We start from the raw sequence: 19424 nt of genomic DNA, 5'->3' as shown, positions 1-19424 counted from the left end.
AGCCCCAGAACTGGAGTAACCAGCTGGCACTACCAGTGAGCAGTGGGACTCTTTGCCTGGCTGGACATCCCTTAGGACTTTCCTTTCAGCTTGGGTTTGTGTGCTACCTACTGCAATGGCCAGATAGCCTACATGTGTGCTCTGTAAGGGGATTCTACTGTCACAGTTAACAGGACAGAGAAAACCTATGCAGAGAATGAAAGATTTGCCTCTGTGGAGCTGTTGTGGCTGATGCCTTCCCTTTGCTGTCCTGGAGGTCTTGAGCAAGGCTACAGAGAAGGATTGTCCCCTCACTGCAAAGCCTGGGCTGTCACTCAGAGCCCTGCTTGTCAAACCTTGACATTCCTGTTTTGCAGGAAATACAGGTTGTCTAAAATGTTCATTCTGAACATAAATAAAACCAGCTATTTTTAAAATTACCTGTGGAAGAGTAAGTTAGAAGAAATCTACCTGGAAAAAGTAATTTAACTTTTTTTTTTTTTTAATACAGTTTTAAAACAAATAATGTTTTACACTTCCTTAAATGTTGTGGTTATTGTTTAATTGTTTTAGGGGAAGCCACTAGTAGAATACAATGTAAAAATATAATAGTAAAAATATTATATTGTGGTCATCATAAAATTACAGGGAAAGAGCTTACTTACACTGTCCCACTTCCCATTTCGGGACAACACTAATAAAAAATTTGGGGCATCTGCAACTGAGCGTATGTCAGGGCTGTATTTTCTATCTGAGAGTGTCTCCAGTTAAAATTGTTTGGATCCAGGTTGGCCTGCAGTTTTGATCACAATTCCGGGCACGTTCTACCCCTAAGCTCTCCCCTCTCCTGAGGCAAATCTCACTCAGAATCACCACAGAATCACAGAATGTCAGGGATTGGAAGGGACTCAAAAGATCATCCAGTCCAATCCCCCTGCCGGAGCAGGAACACCCAGATGAGGCTACTCGGGAATGTGTCCAGGCAGGTTTTGGATGTTTCCAGAGTAGGAGACTTGTAGACACTCGTACGAGTTGAATCATAGAATCATAGAATGTCCTGAGTTGGAAGGGACCCACAAGGATCATCAAGTCCAACTCCTGTCCCTGCATAGGACAAACCCCACAGTTCACACCATGTGTCTGAGGGTGTTGTCCAGTCTCTTCTTGAACACTGTCAGGCTTGGGGCCGTGACACCTCCCTGGGGAGCCTGTTCCAGTGCTCCAGCACCCTCTGGGTGAAGAACCTTTTCCTAATGTCCAACCTAAACCTTCCCTGGCACATCTTCCTGCCATTCCCTCAGATTCTGTCACTGGTCACTAAAGAGAAGAGATCGGCGCTTGCCCTTCCTCCCCGCCTTGTGAAGAAGCCATAGGCTGTGATGAGGTGTCCCCTCAGTCTCCTCTTCTCCAGGCTCAACAAGCCATTTTCCACTAGATCCAGCTGGCCTGGCAGGGGGTGTGAAGCCAAAGTTCTCATGGAGCAGGCTAGTGCATCCCACTTTCCCACATCACGCTCCTCCAGGACAGGACCCTCACCCACACCCCGTGGCTGCAGAGCTGTAACCCAGCTCCACTTCTGCCACCCAAAGCGGTGGGGAATGTGCTCCAGGATGTTCCAAGGACATGGGGACAGGGCACAGTGCCAGGGAAAACACAGTTATTCACCTTATTGCAGCAGCCTCAGTGCCGATCAAGCTAAGAGTGGCTCTGAGATTGTGCCATTTGACACAACCAGGACATGTAGTTTGGCAACTGGGTCTGGGTCCCCAAAAGTGAGAGGATTTGGGGTGCCTTGTGTTTCTCTGTTTGTGGGAAGTGACTTAACGTGTGCACAACTCCATCATACTTGCTTAACTTATTTATGAAACAATCACACAAATTCAGCTCTGAAGGCATCCAGAGCACTACTAGCCTTTATTCATGGTAATATGAATTCTCATTCCAACCTTTGCTGCAATTCCCCACTCCCTCATTATTTAAAGTGTGGTTTTACTCTTAAGATTGACTGTGTAAAATTGGTATCTGCTTCCTTAGCAGATAAATTTCACGTGTGAAATCAGAATCAAGTCTAGTGACTTCAATGGCAAGAATCTTTTTCACATGCTCTTTTTTCACATTGATGACACAGCGGTCGAGTTGCACTCTCGCATCTCAGGCACTGGCAGTACTGCTCTTCCCTTTTGACCCTAAGCATTTAGCCAAATGAAGGTGGACTGTGCCCTTTAAAGGAAAAATGGTGATAAGGAAAGTATTTCTTTTGATGCATCTCTGTTATTGTACTAAGGATATATACTGGCCACGAATCACGGGAAAAAAACAGAGAAAAGAGATAATCTCTTTTCCTACTCCTCTAAGCCAGCCAGAGTCCCCTTCTTGCTTGCATAGCTTTTATGTTGCACTATTGGGGTGTTTTTGTTTCAAGGGCTTCTTTTACATCTTTTCTGCTACCTTCCCATGGCTGCTTGGCCTCTTTCTCAAACACATAAGCCTTTGTAAAAGGAGAGGCAGTAATGGCTCTCCCCCTTCTATGCCTCATGTGTACTTTCATCTGTGGTAGTGACACATATTTGCGTTTGATGTGGAGGTTCCTGTAGGTTTAATTATATGGTTTCTTGTGGAATGTAATAATTTCTTCAGCTATCAAGTGGTCGTCACTGTGGCTGGCCAAAGACAGTATTAAACTTCATTAATACCTGCTCAGTCAGATTCTGAGCTCATTCATCACTCTGTAATCCCACAGAAGACAAAGACAGTCCCTGGTGTGGAGGGCTGGGGTACAATGGTGTGCACCATGCAGGGGTAACGCAGCATAGCCGGGTCTACAGGCTGTTTGGAGCCGGGCATGAGATGCAAGGAGGGGAACCTCAGCTTGACTTTCAGATCTAAACTGAATCTTTTTTTACTTAATGAATCAGGAAATTGTGATCATTTGAGAAAGAACTTTGCCAAAAAAATTCAGAATAATGGTATAACATAATTTAGATATTTTCCCATATTTCTCTGGAGAATCTAGCCCAGGTTTTTTGGAATTTGAGGAAGATGGTTGGTTTTTTTTGGAAAGATTTGTTGAGGGCAGGCAGATTTCAGAAAAGAATGGCGGGAAGCTTTCATGTGTGCTGGCTACCAGATGTACCCCTGCACAAAGCTTGCTCAGCACCTGGGCACCGAGGATTGTCCGGAGTTGCAGGCTTGTCATACAAATAGCAAAATGTCTACTTGCGCATTATTTAGAGCTAAAGGAACAGAAAACACATGAAAAATACAAGAAATTTTGTCTGTGTAAGGACTTGAAGACCTGACAGCTATGAACCTGGGTCCAGCTCCCTGCCTACATCCCTTTCTGTTGTAGCAGAGTATCCTGCGGGATGCTGCAGCCTCCGTGTAGTTCACCTCCCCCATGCAAACCTGGTAGTAAAATAGATGCCCTCACCCTGAGCTGCCCTGTGCCCTGCTGAGCCATTAACAGCCCCCATGAGTGGTGTGGGGCTTAGGGCAGACAGGGCTCTGACTAATACTGTGTACACCAAGTCCTCCTCTCTTGTAGCCCCTTTCACTTTATGACAGACTTTATTACTGCAGCTGTGCACTGGCCTCATGGCTTCGATGATTTTTCCATAATACTCTCAATCCCTTCCCTGTGTATTGCTCTGGGTGACTGGTTCCTTGCTCTCGCATTAAATTAAGCGACATTTTTCTGCAGCAAACTGCGTTATACTGTATTACAAGCTGGTATTTACCATCTGCTGGCCCAATCTCACTAACAAGCCAAACCTTTTAGAATAAAAGGCGTTTTTCCTCAGAGTTTAGACTGCCTCCATTGCATTATTCTCAGTGGACCCAAACCACATAATTATTTCATGGAGTATCCTGAAAACAAAATCAAGCAGATGTCAGGGCATCCTACAGAATATATCTCTGGCAATGTGTTCACAGGATTTGGTCTTTCCAAGACAAACAGGTAAGATAAGTAGCTATTGCAGTCCTTTTGCTGCCCTCTTATAGTAATTAAAATATCATTTCACAAGTGCTCTTAGCTTCCATCTCCTAATCTGGTTTTTCATATTGTTTCCAGTTTGATCAGTTTTATAAACCAATTAGCCACGGGCTTTCCCATAGAGGGCCATTAATTGCTGACTGCCCCAGAACCACTGGACCATTATCACTGCCTGTATTTATTTAGGTTTCTAAAAGGTGCTCAGTAACACTGTTCAACAATTTGCTACATCTGAACCTGCTGGAGTCCTAAGAACCATAAATGTCCCAAACCCAGGAGCTCCCCATCTCTCCCATCTCCCTCTGCAATGCCTGGGAAAGCGAATAAGCCTCAGAAACAGGTTCCTCCGCTGGTGAAACACAACCTCTTTCACTGCTTGATCGCTCTCCTGAATCCGTTTTAGCCTTGTTGCTTTCCTTCATCTGAGTTTGAAATGTAAATTGGTCTAAAAAGATAAACTTCCAGCTCAGTCTGTGGCAATGATGGTGGGAGGGATGGAAGGGTTGTGATGATGGTAAGAAATGACCCCTAGAGTTCAGGAAGCATCTCATTATCCCTGGCTGAAATGAGGTTGCTGTGAATTGGGGCTTTGGGAGTAAATTAAGAAAGGGTAAAGGTGGCCCCAGGCTAGGAGGATATTGAGCAGGTCAAAGTGGAGTGGGTACCTCAGGCTTTGTCATGAATTCACATGCAAAAACCCTACAGCAAGACACCTTAGTTTAAAAAGGGATAGCTGAACTTAGCAACCCTGGGAATATGTGTCTGAAGCTTAGCGCAGATTATTTCTTTAGGTTAAAAAAAAATGTACATTTTCTCCTGTACATGGAAATGTGTAACCCTTGAATCTTGCTTTGCAGGTCCTTTACCAAAAGGAGTATCTTAGTCATAGCAGTATGCGTAGCTGTGCACAGAAACATGTGTGCGAGCCCCGGATTTGGCTGCATTATTCTCAGCCTGTTTTCTATGCTGGTCTGTATGCCCTGACTGTGCTTGCAGTGCAGATTTTTAAATGGCTTGAAGTGTTATTGAAGTGGGGCTTGTAAGGAAAAAAAACCAGCTTCCACAGACTGAGGAATACAGTGTCAGCAAAAGAAAGCTATGTATATCGGCAGCATAACTGTATGTGTGAAATGATTTCTTATAAATATGTCTGTACCACAAGACAAAGCACTTCCCTGTACATTTGATACATTTCATCTATTTTAGGGCTTCTGGGTATTTCCACCGGTTGGCTGAAAAAGATAACATGCACATTTAAATATAAAAATATGCCATTATATGTAATAACAAAAAATTCTGAAATGCATTATATTATTATAATACCACATTATAACATACTGGTATAGTGTGTAATATAATGATAAATATGTAAATAAAAATATAGGCATGCTTTGAATCATCCTGCATGCTTCTGTTTAAGAACAAAGTCTCAGCCTTCCTTCAGCTGTACAGATCAGGGACAGATAATAAACACACAATTTTTTCTGCACATCTGACTCCTAATTAACCAGCGAGTGACCTGAGGAAATGGGGAAGAAGACCCTGCGTAGAAACTTTGGGGCATGAAGGCAAGAGGGTTTCTAGAGGCTTGTGTGATGCTTTGGGAAGTTTGCAAAGAAGCTGTGGTTTCACATTAATGCTCTTAATCATCTACAGTTCAGGAAATAACAGGGAAATACCGGAAGCTGCAGTGACACCAAGTGTGGTAATCTCTACTGAGAATATGCAATCACCTTTACTGACAGGAGTAATATGCTCTAAAGGGCTTAGGAAATAAAGTCCTAAGCCTATCTCCTGGTGAGGGTGAAGCAAGAAGTTGTCAGAGTCAAATAGCCTCTGACCAAGTCATTTAGATGTTCCACACAAGGAGGGTTTGATGTTTAATATCAGTTTTACTTATTTGTAGGTATTTGACATTGCATGGGATTATGATTTCACAGACCGGTACAGCAACATCACAATCACAATGCAAAATCACAATGCAAACACAATATAGCGATTGGAACACAGAGCTGGATCACAATGCGAACGTGATGCCCATGACTGGTTGGAGGCAGCTCAAGCCCACTGCTCTCTTCAAGATTCATTTTGTTGCTTGGTTAATTTTAAGACTCTGTTGAGCTGAGCCACAAATACACTTCCTCCATGCTGGTCCATATGGCTCAGAAGATAATAGTCCCGGTCTATTATTTTAGGAAGGCCATTTACACAACCAGTTGACCCACTCAACTGATACAGCTGTTAATCTAAAAGGCCACCCTCCAGTCCCCTTTGTGCTGAAATAAGTTCAGTTTCCTTTATGACATTTGTGGTCATTTCCTACATGGTTTTCTAAGTTTCATGAGCACACCATCCTTGCCTGTCTTCTTTGAGCCCTGTTCCACTGAAGGGGTTTGCTGGTCAGCCACAGAAGTCCTCCAGGCTTCGAAGTAGGTTCCACTCATTAAGTGGGGAAATGAATTCGTACATAAACCATTCCTGTTAGCAAAGGACTGCATACCCATGTGTATGTTTTAGAGGCAGGATCCCACCATCTCCACCTAATTTTCAGTCGTTATTAACCAAATTACAAAGTCCAGGCTAAGATCTTACTTCTGGTGGCAACCACCGGCACCAGGGCATAATCCAGCCTGACCATGTGTCCAGCAGTGAGCTGCTCTGCCTGCCAAGCCGTTGTGTTACATTAGCAGACTCCTGTTCTGTAAACTGTGCTGTACGCTGTGTAGCTTGAGTCCCTGCCATTGAAATAGTAGTGTCCAGCATTTTTTTAATGAGTGGTCATCTTTCTGGGTTTTGTAAGCCATTTCCCCCATCTGCAGACCATACATGGCTAAGATTTATGTGTATTTATTTTCGATGGCCTATTCGCTAACTCTACAAGAGTGTGCACGCAACATGGGGCACCCAGAGCTCATTTATCTCAGAAAGGGGGAGGAGCAGAGAAAGAACTGAAGATTAAACAAGAGAGACCAATATTAAGAATATTTTTTTTATAGCATTCTTTTGAATGAATACACTTTTATAACATATTTTTCTCCTAAATGATGTGTTCAGGCAGAGGCCCAATGTTGTAAAAAGACACATAATTGGCACTCAAACATGTCTGAGTTATTGCCTAGTTGGTGTAATTTTACACCTGTCACTACCCATATATTTAGAAAGAGTGAAAAAAGCAGACCTGGGGTTGTTTCCCGGCTGGTTGCCTTGAGGCCGCGCTGACACGCTCACGGAGTTCATAGCATGCCTTTGTGAAACGTGGTGCCTGCAGAGACAAAACCAAGAACTCATCTAAGACACAGCTCGACAGGGGTCAGCGAGTGGCCTCCGGTTACGGACACCACAGGGGTAGCACGGCTTTCCAGGCCTGGCCCTGCTTTCCCATCTCCTTGGGCAGGAGGCAGAAACCCACCCTGATGGAGCGGTGCTGATCCCCACCCCCCTCCTTGCCGAGCATCGCCCAGCACTGAGGCGCCAGGTGTGCTGAGATAGCCACCTTCTAGGGGAACTTTTATTAGATAAGTTTTGTGGGCTTTCTTCCTCCCCGGAATTTGCTGAAAGTACCTATCCTGTGGCCTCAGCTGCTTTTCTTGGGCTTAAAATATACAAATATAAGAACAGAAATCCAGAAGCGCTGCCAGCCAAGGCTGCCGAAACGTCAGTAGCATTTATCCGGAAGAATAACAGCACAGCCCTAGTCCTCGTTAATTTACCTTCTTGTGGCTGGGAACATAAGGTGGACAGCACCAGTTAGTTAAAAATCTTGTTCCCCTCCCTGCCATCACTTTCTGGGTGTTGGCGTGGTGCAGCTTGCCCTGGCGGGTGGGCTCCTGTGCCCAGAGGCAGATGTGGTGCTGGGAGCCGGGAGGGGCCTCGGCTGCGGCGCTCCGGGAGGTTTCTGCAGGTGTCCTGACCCAGGGGGCCCAGGGCTGGGGGAAGTAAATCAGCTGGAAACTCAACTCATGAGCTTGGATGGGCTAATCCCCTCTGCGGAAATGCTTGTCCCGGTACCGCGGGGCCCTCGGTGCTGCTTCTTAATCCTCCTCCATCGTTTGACCCAGATGGATGACTAGTTTTTGTTTCTTTTTCTTTCTCCAGTTAAGTTAGTCAGTGAGTCAGAAACAAAGCAATCGTCCAGAGCTCCAGCCACGATTTTTCTCAAAAGCTTTTGCATGATACAGCTGACCCCAGCAACTGCAGGTTGCTAACGCAAAGTGGGGCAGCCCTGCCAAGGGCAGTGGGTTCAGAGCGGGCAGGGCAGCCTTCCTCCCATGCCAGGCTGCCCCGCTGTCCATCACAGCCCTCCTGCTATCCCAGGCAGGTTGTGGTATCTCTCTCTCACCTCTGACAGCTCTCTGGTTCCTGAGCAAAGTGGTTTGAGCACCAACACAATCAGCATCACTTTAGAGCTGTTTTCTTAGAAGATTCGTCCAGCACAAGTTGGCCAAGCTGCATTATTAGGGTGGAAACTCAGGGTATCATCCATTTTTAATAGTTTCACAGTGCTGTAGAAAGACTGACCTCTCTGGCTGTAGGACTGACATACCTCTGAGTACGAGCTGGTCAGTGAGACCCAATAAACTTGATTTAAACTCATGATGTTTTGTAGCATAACTTTGGACACTTTTTTTCCTCTCAATTTCCATGAATCACTAATTAAATTAATTTGTTATTTTCCATTCCCCCTCCCCCCCCGCCTGCTGCAGCGCTAAGAGCAAGAAAAATGTGTCTTGTGAACTGACATTTGCCTTTCTTGCCTGTCCAGATGGTGAGTCTCTAAGGACACCCAAAATGACAGGACTCTTGTGACAGCAGCTGGGCTGTTAGCAGGTCCGCTGTGGCCAGGGAGTAGCAATACTGAATTATTCTGCACATAATGCATTTTGTCCCTTCTCAGCTTAAACTTTTTAATTTCCTGTGGCCATAAGCCACGTAAGGGAAGGTCTCTCTCCTCGAGGCCAGGCACCATTACCTTAATGTTATATTATATTCACACCTGTGATAAACATTGCTGACGTAGATCTGCTTTTTAGTTTCTATCTGTAAATTCTAGCCTAGAAAAGTAGGGCGACCTGCAAGCCCAAACCACCCAAAGTCAAGACGGGGCCTTCGAAAGGGAAAGCTTTTCTAGAACAAACTTTCTCATTGTGAAAGGCTAAAATTATTGGTCTCCTGTGATTTATAGTGCAAAGGCCTTCAGTCTTATAGAGCACCTGGAATGTTCAGCAGTAATTCAGAAACAGAGATGCATGTTGTTGATACAGCACATCACTGCAGAATACATAGCATCAGAGTACCCACACATATTTTACACACCAAGAGATTATCCTGAGTTTGCTACTAATGTGTGTAAATATATTTGCTATTGTTGGCATAGTTTACAATCACAAAATAAATGTGGGTACAACAAAGCCCTCTGGCTGCTCCATCAATCACTCCTAATTTGCTAGCTGTGACTTGTGTCTGCTTATATGATTATTAGAATCATTTAATTTATGGCTTTGCCACAAGTTAAGTCTTAGGTTACAAGTATGTAATCTTTAGCATTGTAATGAAGCTACTCATACAGCAACATTCTTTACTGAACAGAAAGAACTGGTATTAACTTCTGAGTGCCTGCAGCACCTCTACCTGGCGAAGGGCTGGGCAGACCCATGGCGTGTTTCCTATCCAATGCTCCTGTGAGAGATCCCAGGCCATTTTCACCCTCACCCAGATGTGTCAGCAGTTTAAACGTGCTTCTGGGCTCAGCTGCTCCTCTCCTTTCTCCCTGAGCCCCAGTACAGCCCTTGGGGCCCTCCTGCCTCTCAAGTCCCCAACACCAGTGCTGGGCAGTGTTTGTTCACTGGTTTGAGAGAAGGCTGCTGTCTGCCCTGAGCTCTGCATCTCTGTGTCCTTTCCTGTCCCAAATCTGCACACTTCACCCCTCAGTCCATGGCATGAATGAGGGAGTCAGCGTGAATAAGATGCGGAACCAAGACTTGAGAGACATGAAGTGGTGCCTGCCCTGCTCCTGGTCTGCTTTAGGTATCTGGACACTCTCTGGACCTGCCGTCTGGATCAGGAGCTCTGTATTCCTCTAAATCTGCCCCTTTGGCCTCCAGCTTAGTCACCGAGCAAAGACTCTGACACCCTCCAGAATAGGTGGGTACCTATAGCTCTGCTGTCTTAAGTCCCAAGAGCCTTCCTGAATGCCCTGCCCTTTAAAGTCTGTGGTTGAAACTTTTCTCACCAGTTCTCTGACATCATGGAATAGCTGGTTAACTTTTTATCCCTTCAGGGACAGCTAAGCACTGATGCAAGTACGGCCAAGCCTTTGTTGAATGACTTCCAAACGTAAATGTTACAGACATGCGGTGGCAATAGGAAGCAGCAGGCCACCATTCCCACTTATGACCTTGTAGTCACTGGCAACTCTGTGATTGCTGTTGTGCATGTTTCCACACTGCCTGTGTTTGAACTTATTTCTGGTGTCCAGGCTTCCCTCTGTCACTCCTCTTTCAGGTGACCTCTGAAAGTCCAGTGTACCCGGACCATGCTTCAGGCATCTCTGATGTTGCCCTGCTTTTTGGTGCCTCCTTTTTGCCTGTTCTTTTCTGCTGCTGAATGAGGAAACTTGTTTCACCCCAGCTACAGCCACACCACAGTCCTGGGTGCAGTGGGGGATGACATTTGTTGAGCTGTATATAGCCCTCTGCAAGGGCCCCTGTGGGGACAGAGCTGGGCACCCATTCCCTTTACTTCAACATAAGACATAAGATGAAGGAACACCAGAAAGATGCCCAGAGTGTAACAAGAGATGAAGTCCCTATCATCAGAGCCACTAGATGGATGCTCCCCATTGTGGCAGCCTGTGCAGAGTCACTGCCCCACAGAGACCTGCAGCTGTGGCTGCAGCCATCAGAGATGGAAAGGTTGACAAGATTAACCTAATGTGATACTAGAAGAGGCCGAGTAAGATTAGGATTTATATCCCTTTTTTTTTTGGTAACAGTCTCATGCGGTTTCTTAGCACCATCAGCAAACACCTCATGTTACCACAGGAGGGTTTGACATCCCAGAGCCTGCTTCTGGGAAGTGCTGCGTGCCCCTGGCACCAGTCCATGGCTCGGGATGCTCAGGGTACCACAGCACTGGGCCCCCCAGCTGAGATCAGCAGGGACAGTCCAGTGTGGCACGAAAGCCAAAACGTGAAGCCAGAGGAAGGTACACAAAGGAAAAACGGCAAAACAGTGCATGTCAGGATAACTCCATACTGAGGCTCACTGAAAATGCCATCATGATGCAGGCAGTTTTGCCAACACTGGTAGCTGGGACAAGCGTTTGGTCTCATTTTTTTCTGTCACCAAAAAGGATGGATTTCTGCATGGAATAATATTAAGGTTGATTGATTGCAGATTAAGGGCCTGAATAAAAAGCTTAATGATGTCAGTGGAAAGATTATCATTGGCTTGAGCCAGTCCCAGGACACTGCTCAACTAACACAACAGGCTTAATTTTTTTTTTTTTTTTTAATGCAATTGTTATAATGTAAAAGCTTCTGTTGGACAGAAGTATCTCATAGGAACAGAATGTTAAAAAGGCCCAGAAAAAAAAGAGCATATTTAGCTTCCAAAGATTGCTATTTCATCCTGGATGTATGTTTATGTGATGTTCCACAACAATGTACTTTGCATCGTACAGAGGAAAAGCTCAGGTGTGCTGGGGGACACTTAGCATTTTGAACCTGGGAGTTTCTCTGTGTAAAGTAGAACAGACCTCTCTCATACAGTAAATGAAATGTTCTTTATAAAGGATTCTCTGTGCCTCTAAAGATCCTTCTGCTATTGAGACCTTCACCAGCCCAGAGTGATTCTTTTAGCCTCCATGCTCATGGGAGCGCGTCATGCTCTGCACAGAAGTATAGGCATCGTTTGCAGGAATGACAAGGGCCCTGTCCCCTCTTGCCTGTACCATACATTACCCATGAGAAGCACACTTATAAAAATATCCAACTTTATATTACAGCTTATTGTCCTCTTTCTTCAAAGCTAAGGAATTTTCATGAAGTGTGTATACATCTGGTATGGGATCAATTCAAGATTACGATAAAAAGATTATTTATAGCTCTGCATTGACATTTGTTTATTGTATAGATGATATCACCATGCCAGACCATTGCTTTAACTCAACATTTCCCACTTTTATTGCTTTTGCGATCCTGTATATGGCCTCAGAACAAATCATTAAAGAGGATTGCTTGGAGGATAATGAGTACCATAATACTTATAAGCCTTGCATATGCTCTTTAGCTGGACTCAAATTCTTTTGATCTGTTGAGCAAAGTTGCAAGAAATAGAAAATAATTGACATTGAATGACACATTTGCTTATAATCTCAGATTTTCCAAATCCCCCTGGTGTACCTGTGTTCTCTTTTTCCCCACTAATGAATTTTGACACTGAAACAGATGTTGCCCTGTAAATTCTCTTACATTATTTTATTTCCTGGTAATGCTGCTGCTCCAGATTGATTTGGTAAGCAGCAAATGCTAAAACATGTTGACCCCTTCATCATGTCTTTTCTGTTCCCCTCCTCTTGCTGTTTGCCAGATCATGGTGGACGCCAGAGTGACGTGGGAATAACCAGTTTTTTAGTCAAAGCAGTGGTCAAGTTTCTATTATTTTATAAAACCAAAATATTCTGCTGGGTAATTTATTAAAGCAGGCAGGAAAAACCTAAAATATGTTTTTTTTTAAATTTGTATTTTTATGCTGTATTTGAAGATTTACTACCTAAGTATGCAGCTGGACCTGAGCCTGAGCCCCATCGAAGCTGCCAGCCTGGGGAAACAGCCTTGCAGCGCCAGGCTGCCTGGTCCCCCGCCAGCCCTCCAGCAGTGCCTGTCCGGCCTCACTCCCCAAACCCACCAGGGGCCACCCAGGTTGGCATCATCACCACTCTGGCTGCCCCTGGTCCAGCCGTCGCTGGGCTTCCCCTCCACAGCTACTTGCTATGGCACAAGCAGCAAGCCAGCTCACCCTGTTCCATTGCTGGGGCTGGAGCATTGTTTTATATGAATTTACAGTTTTACTTGTAAAACACCTTCTTCTGGGTAGCTGCAGAAAGCAACCTTTCTACCAAAGGAGTTGTTCTAGCCAATTTTTCTTTCAGCGTTCTAAACTTTATGGAAAAAAGAGGTTTATTTGTGCAAAATAGGAAGTGGATTGCACTGTCTCCAAAATGCTTATATAAGGGGTTTCACCAACCCCCATCTCAGACTAACTGGACAAATTAAGTAGCTTCCAACTTCATCAAAGTATGGCATGAAATGTAAGGTAATTAAAGCATGAATATTGTGGCACACCATCATTTTATGCCGCTGTACACCAGATCTGCCGGAGGTGTCAGAGGCTACGCAAACTGAGTGAGGGTGGCCCTCAATTTCCGTTAGGTCTGTTCAGATTTCTGAGAAAGGCCCATTTGCCAGATCAGATTCTGTTGATATTTTTTCTTGAATAACCCCTGTTCTTCTCCCCACTCATCACTTTTCATTTTCCTTCCGCTGCTCTTTAAATTTTCAGAACTTCCACATTTTTATGATGTCTTGAAAGCTTAGGGTAACAAAGGGAAAAGTGAAAAAATAGGGAAAAGTGCTGCCCTGTGGCCACCACTCAGTTTATTATATTTGGCAGCAAATAAGAAACTCAAAGCTAAACTACCAGAAAGTTGAAATACTTTGAAAACATGCCACAAATTGTGCAAAAGGTAAAAAAATGTTCACCTCAGACTTTGCAAAATGAAAATATTTTTTTATTCCATTCTGGTTAGTTTTTATTCCATTCTGGTTTCTTATTGCGTTCACTAGAAGTCATAACTGTTTAGGTCTGGATTGTCCCTCCCAGTGTGGGCTGCAAGAGAAAGGTTCACAAGCATCTCTGTGGGTTTTGCTGGCTGGTTGTCACTTGGAAGGAGAGACATGGTCATTTGTGTCTCCTGTGGGAAAGGCCCTGGTGGACAAATCCGGTGGTTTCCTGGGAAAACACATGCACTCAGAGGGAATTCTTGGAGGTGACCTGCCCTTCACCTTGTGGCCAGCTCTGAGTCCATGCCCCTTGCCTCTCCTCTTGTCCGCCCGACCACAGTGAAGCACGACTACCAAGACCTGCAGTGGTGGTGGCCTTCCCTTGATCCATTGCAGCGGCATCACGGGATAGTGCTGAGTGAAAATTCCGTGTCACCTCGGGCTGTTGCACATGTGGCATTCAGGAAGGGCAGGAGATCAAGGCTCCGCACTACCTTTGGGAGCCTCGTTTGCATTTTAATTTGAATTTACAGAGGCAGGCAGCCCTTGCAGGCATATGCCTGTGTGAGATGGGTGTCCCTGTGCCTGGGTGTCTGCTATGAGGACCTCTCAGCTCTCCAAACCAGCACGGCTGGTGGTGCAGCATGCGAGGAGGAGGCATGCAGAGGGCACCAGAGCTGGCCCACACACTTCGGCTGCTGCTGGAAGAAAGACCCACAGACACACAACTTTGTTCCTTCTGCATTTGTGAGAAACTCGCTTGAAAATGTTTTGCCTCGCACGACAGACCGTGTATGTGCAGGCAGCCAAGAGCATCTTCCCTGGCAGGGGTGCTGTGCTTTGCACGGGCAGCACTGGGCTGTTGGGGGTGCCGGTGCTCTGACTGTCCCCATCACCCCAGGGACTCGTGTGCGCCTGGGGCAGGGTGCCCTGTGTCACACAGTGGGGTGAGAAGCAGCACAGCCTGTTGTTAGCATCTCCATCGTAAATAGTTAGCAGGCTTCTTGATTCACAGTCATCTGCTTTCCTCAGGCAGGCTTCTGGATTCACAGTCATCTGCTTATAAGCACCAGAAATCCAAGTTCCAAAGCCTTCACTTCCCTAAAACCAATGAGAGTTTTGCCTGAGTAAAGGATTGCCATAAAAACTAAACAAGCTCTTCAGAATCTGCCCTTCTAGCATCTTCTCATTTTGTCTTGGCTGCTTCCTATGTGTGCTCAGGGGATACCTCTAGAGCTCAGTTTTTTGCTGCATTTGGCTGCTAGCTTCTAGCTTTCCAGCTTAAGGTCATATGTGATTTGGCTTGAGGACACATCACATGTTGCTTTACATCAGAAATGGTAGTTTGCCAATTGTAGGTATAACTAACAGACTGGAAAAAAACCTCAAACAATAGCTTCAAGTAGCCTCAAGCCAAGTTGTGGGTAGAATATTAAATAGACTACATTTTTCAGAGTGTATAAAGAGAAATCTGTGGCTGGGGGTGGCTCCCGGCAACTTGAGGGGAACACTGAAAGGCTCATTGGCTCGTGATGCTGAGATCTAAACTTTGGATTCATTGGGCTGTTTGAGCCTCAGGAGTATTACCTGGGCTTTCACAATTTAGACTCAGCCTCATAGCTCCTGTACGCACCTCGAGAAAGAGAGAGGATGGCAATTGCTGATGTGAGGTTCATCAATGGCCCATGACAGCCTGTTCTGCCCTCAGGATTAATAGGTTAATTGTGCACACAACATACTCCCTGGGGATCCAGGAGATTTGGATTCAGTTACCAGCTTTGCTGTGGATTCTGTGGAGTCTGACTTCTCTTGTCTGCAAAGTGGGGGTAAAGAACAATTCCCTTTTCTGTCTTGTGTCATTGGATGTAATGACTTCAAAGAAAAAAGAAAGAAACTCCTCTGGCAAAACAGACTGTCACATCTCAAAGCTGCTTGGAACCAAGAAACACTCGCAATAGAATTCAACAAGCACTATGGAGAACTCAGTGTCAATCAGACAAGGAAAAACAGCGTGGGATTCAGGGCAGGACAAGAACAGAATGCAAAACCAGGTAATAGTAATAATTTATGTGCATATAAAGTCAGAGAAACATAGAAAAATAGAGTGGAAGTTACCCCAACGATCCTTAACCCTTCCTGGTTCTCCAAAAGTTTTGCTGTTCCCCATGGATATTTGTCTAGGCTGCTCTCAGAGGCATCCACTCCCTCCAGCAACATCACATTTCCATGCCTTGCTTATGGAAATGGCAAGATGTAGCATTTGGTGTCTGGCTAAAGTCACTGCTCACAAGGCCTACTACCCCACCACAGGATGAAATTCACTTTATTTCATAAATTTGATCTTGATGAATCCATGCTGAGTGTTATTTATTTCATTGCTATTGATTAAAAAAATTTCAGAGGATTTAAATTAACTACTAGAAGCCAAAATCTTGCCTCTTTTTTACTAATATGGATCACAGTGGTTACCTGGTTACAGCAAAGACTGATATAAAATGTATACAATAAATTTAAGTCTTTTGCCACCAGTTGCAATCTTGTTGAGCTGTGAAGCAGCGCGGTCCTTGGCCTTTTTCTTTCTGCAAGTGGATCTATCAAATGGTTACCTCTTCCTCTAGCTGTGTCTTCGAATCTACTTCTTGATGTGTGCTGGGATCTTCTTTGTTTTCGGCTCAGGCAGGACCTGCATGTCCAACGGTTCATGCATTTTATCAGCCATATCAGCTTGTCTAATAGACATGCGACTTCTCCATATGAACTCAGTTTCTGTGGTGCTGTAGGCCACCACCACTCGCAAAGCCACCATGGTCATGCCCCCTTTTGAGATATTCCTGGTTTGCTCCTGTCTCTCTCTTGCCTCAACCTTTTCTCTCTTTTTCAGAATTTATGCTTAATTTACACAATATATATTTCACTTTTTAAATTTCCCTGTAGCACCCAAACCCACTGTTTTAGCCAAGGTAGTCACCACTACCCTAACTGGGTTATTTGTTCTTGTGCTCTTACCATCACTCATTTGAAGAAATGCCTCCTCTCCTTGGGTTCTTCTCTTTCTTCCCTCCCCTGGAATCCATCAAGCAGTCTTTTTCTCTATTTATTTATCCACAGATATGCAGTCCCCAGTGACATACTGTCAGAGAAGTTCCGTTCATGTCCTGGGGGTGTACTTTTTCATCACTGTTCCCATAAATTAAAAAGAAAATCCAGACACATGATTGAAAAATGTAAATATTTTGCTTGTCATCTTTAGAAATTCCATATAGACTGGGGAAATTTTCAGCCTGAGTCTTAAGCATGAACAAATAAAAGAAAAATTAAATATATAAAACAATGTAGCTTTTCAAACCTTCTGGCAAAGTTTAATAAATCTGAGTTACTTAGATGCATGTTTATCATATATTTGTAGGAAAGTGGTATATATCAAAATAGTAAAATTTACTTGCAGTCCTATAGAGACATATTGTAAGATTTGAGAAGAATGTCTTAGTCAACAACTGTCTTTTGCTTTCGAAAGCTGAAATATGTTCTTATAAAAATAAGAGAACAAGACAGTAAACAAAGGTTATTTGAGTGGAGGAAAGTAACAGCTAATCCAGGAGTTTGATTTTTCATTGCAGAGAGCATTTTACAACTTTGAAGTTTCTTTCATTCCAGAATGAATATTGCAAAAGAATCCTAATTGTAAAAAAATACAAGACTGTTAAAACATCTCATGCTAACAAATATGAAGACTTTGATTGAAATAAGGTTTTGGGAAATGGTTATATTTTATAATACAGAGAAAGAATGATGACATTCAAATAGAAAAATGTTCACTGTTATTAAAATTATATTTTCATTTTTTTCTTCAGATGATTTTTTTTAATTGAAGGCCAAAAGTATCCTCAAGACAGTTAACTAAAGTCAGTCTTTTGCAAGAAAAATCTTTCCATTGGAAGACTTCCAGACAGATCTCCATTTCAGTTCTGTAGAAAAGAAAATTGATTTTTCCATCTATTTGTAGTCTATCAGATGCATTTAGATCTGTATTATGCTGCCTGTTTAATATGGGTGGCATATTTTATTAATTTTAAAGGACAATTTCTCAGTGAAATTTTGCTGTTACTATCCACAACCTGGCATACAGATTTTGATGCTCTTATTCTTGCTCTTGCACTGTGGCATGACCTACCTGATGCTTTTGACTACAATTCTGTTGGGTAATGGCATGCACATGGACAGCTTGTCTGGACTATGAGAACATGGGCGTTCATGGCTCAAGATGCTACGTGGTAGCCAGCGTGTGTGCTCCAGCCTCCAGGCCCTCTTGGTGGCTGCCCACGAAAGGCAGCAAGATCTGGCTGTGAATCCTGAGGTGGAATTCAGCCCCCAGAGCCTGACACCTAAGAGCAGGGATCTCTACAGATGAAGGTGTCTGAGATCCTCCTACTGTCAGTGGTGATCCGGTCAATACATCAAAGGAATTGGAGACCCTTTGGTGATCATGCGTAGGCATCTAGTTGAATGCCTCTCAACCCAAATGGTGTATTGGCCAGATCACTAAGGACCATAGTGGGGCTTAGACACCAACGTCACCTGTGGGCACAGATGTTCTGATCTGTGACCTGAATCCTGCCTTTATCAAAGCGGTCAGATTTGGGAATCATGGATCTGTTGTTCTGCTGCAAATCTCACACACAAGGAAATGGCCCAAACCCTCTGAGAATCTATAAAAGGAGTAAAAAAATCCCTCTTTTTTGGTTCCTTTATTGGATATGTTAGCCAGGATCTGAGCTGCAGAGCTACTCTGGTGTGCTGGTTTGTCACAATAGTTCCCACAAAGATTCAAATCAGAACTGAGGACTGAAGAGTTAAACCTGGTTCAAGGTAAGTTTCAGGGAAGTCCCAAACTTTCAATAGTGTATTAAAGTCAATATTTCCAGTCTTGGAATGCTTGAGAATCATTACAGGCCATTTCGGATAGGGAGAAGGACCAGTACAGCATGTGAGGGAATTTATGCTGCCACATGCTTAAAGGTATCATCAGCCTTTCAACAGAGGACACAGCAGAAGCTGTAAGAGGACTGAAAATGGTATTTCTTATTTCTTGTTCTCACTGGTTTGACTTTCTGTCCGCTTACCCTGCAGTTCAACTACTGTGCTGTGTACCAGCAGTGGGAGGAAGATGGTAGCATCAAAATACCAAAATTCACGTGCCTACAAGTTATTCATCAGGCACTTTCCACTGGCTCCTCAGAGTTTCCTCAGTGGCACTGGCTTAGCTTAGCACTTCCTTTCCACCAAGGAAAACTTAAAAGAAAATGGTCCTTTACTTGTTTTGTTACTCAGCAATTATGGGAAAAAGGGTTTCCAGGACACCCACTGCAAGATGTCTGCATGGCAGTTAACCCAATGTTTGGTTATCTGAACAAGCCTTTTTTAATGACTAAGTGAATGCCATTTAACATGAAATTTACAACTGTCTCAGCTGCTCTTTTATCGACTGCATCGTTACTATTCTCATGTCATTCAGTTGTAATGATGAGTGAGAGACAAACTGTTTTATCACTGGCAGAAAGAATTATTGTAGTGCACCTAAAATCTGATGACAGCGTGAAGGTATGACTGGCTACTGCCTGAAAGAGAAACCGAGAAGTAAGACAGCAGAAGACTTTTTTGTACACACAACTT

This window comes from Streptopelia decaocto (assembly GCF_964273445.1).
Source record: "Streptopelia decaocto genome assembly, chromosome: 2".
Classification (NCBI taxonomy): Eukaryota; Metazoa; Chordata; class Aves; order Columbiformes; family Columbidae; genus Streptopelia; species Streptopelia decaocto.
The sequence above is the reverse complement of the archived record's forward strand: the minus strand, read 5'-3'. Positions refer to the sequence as shown.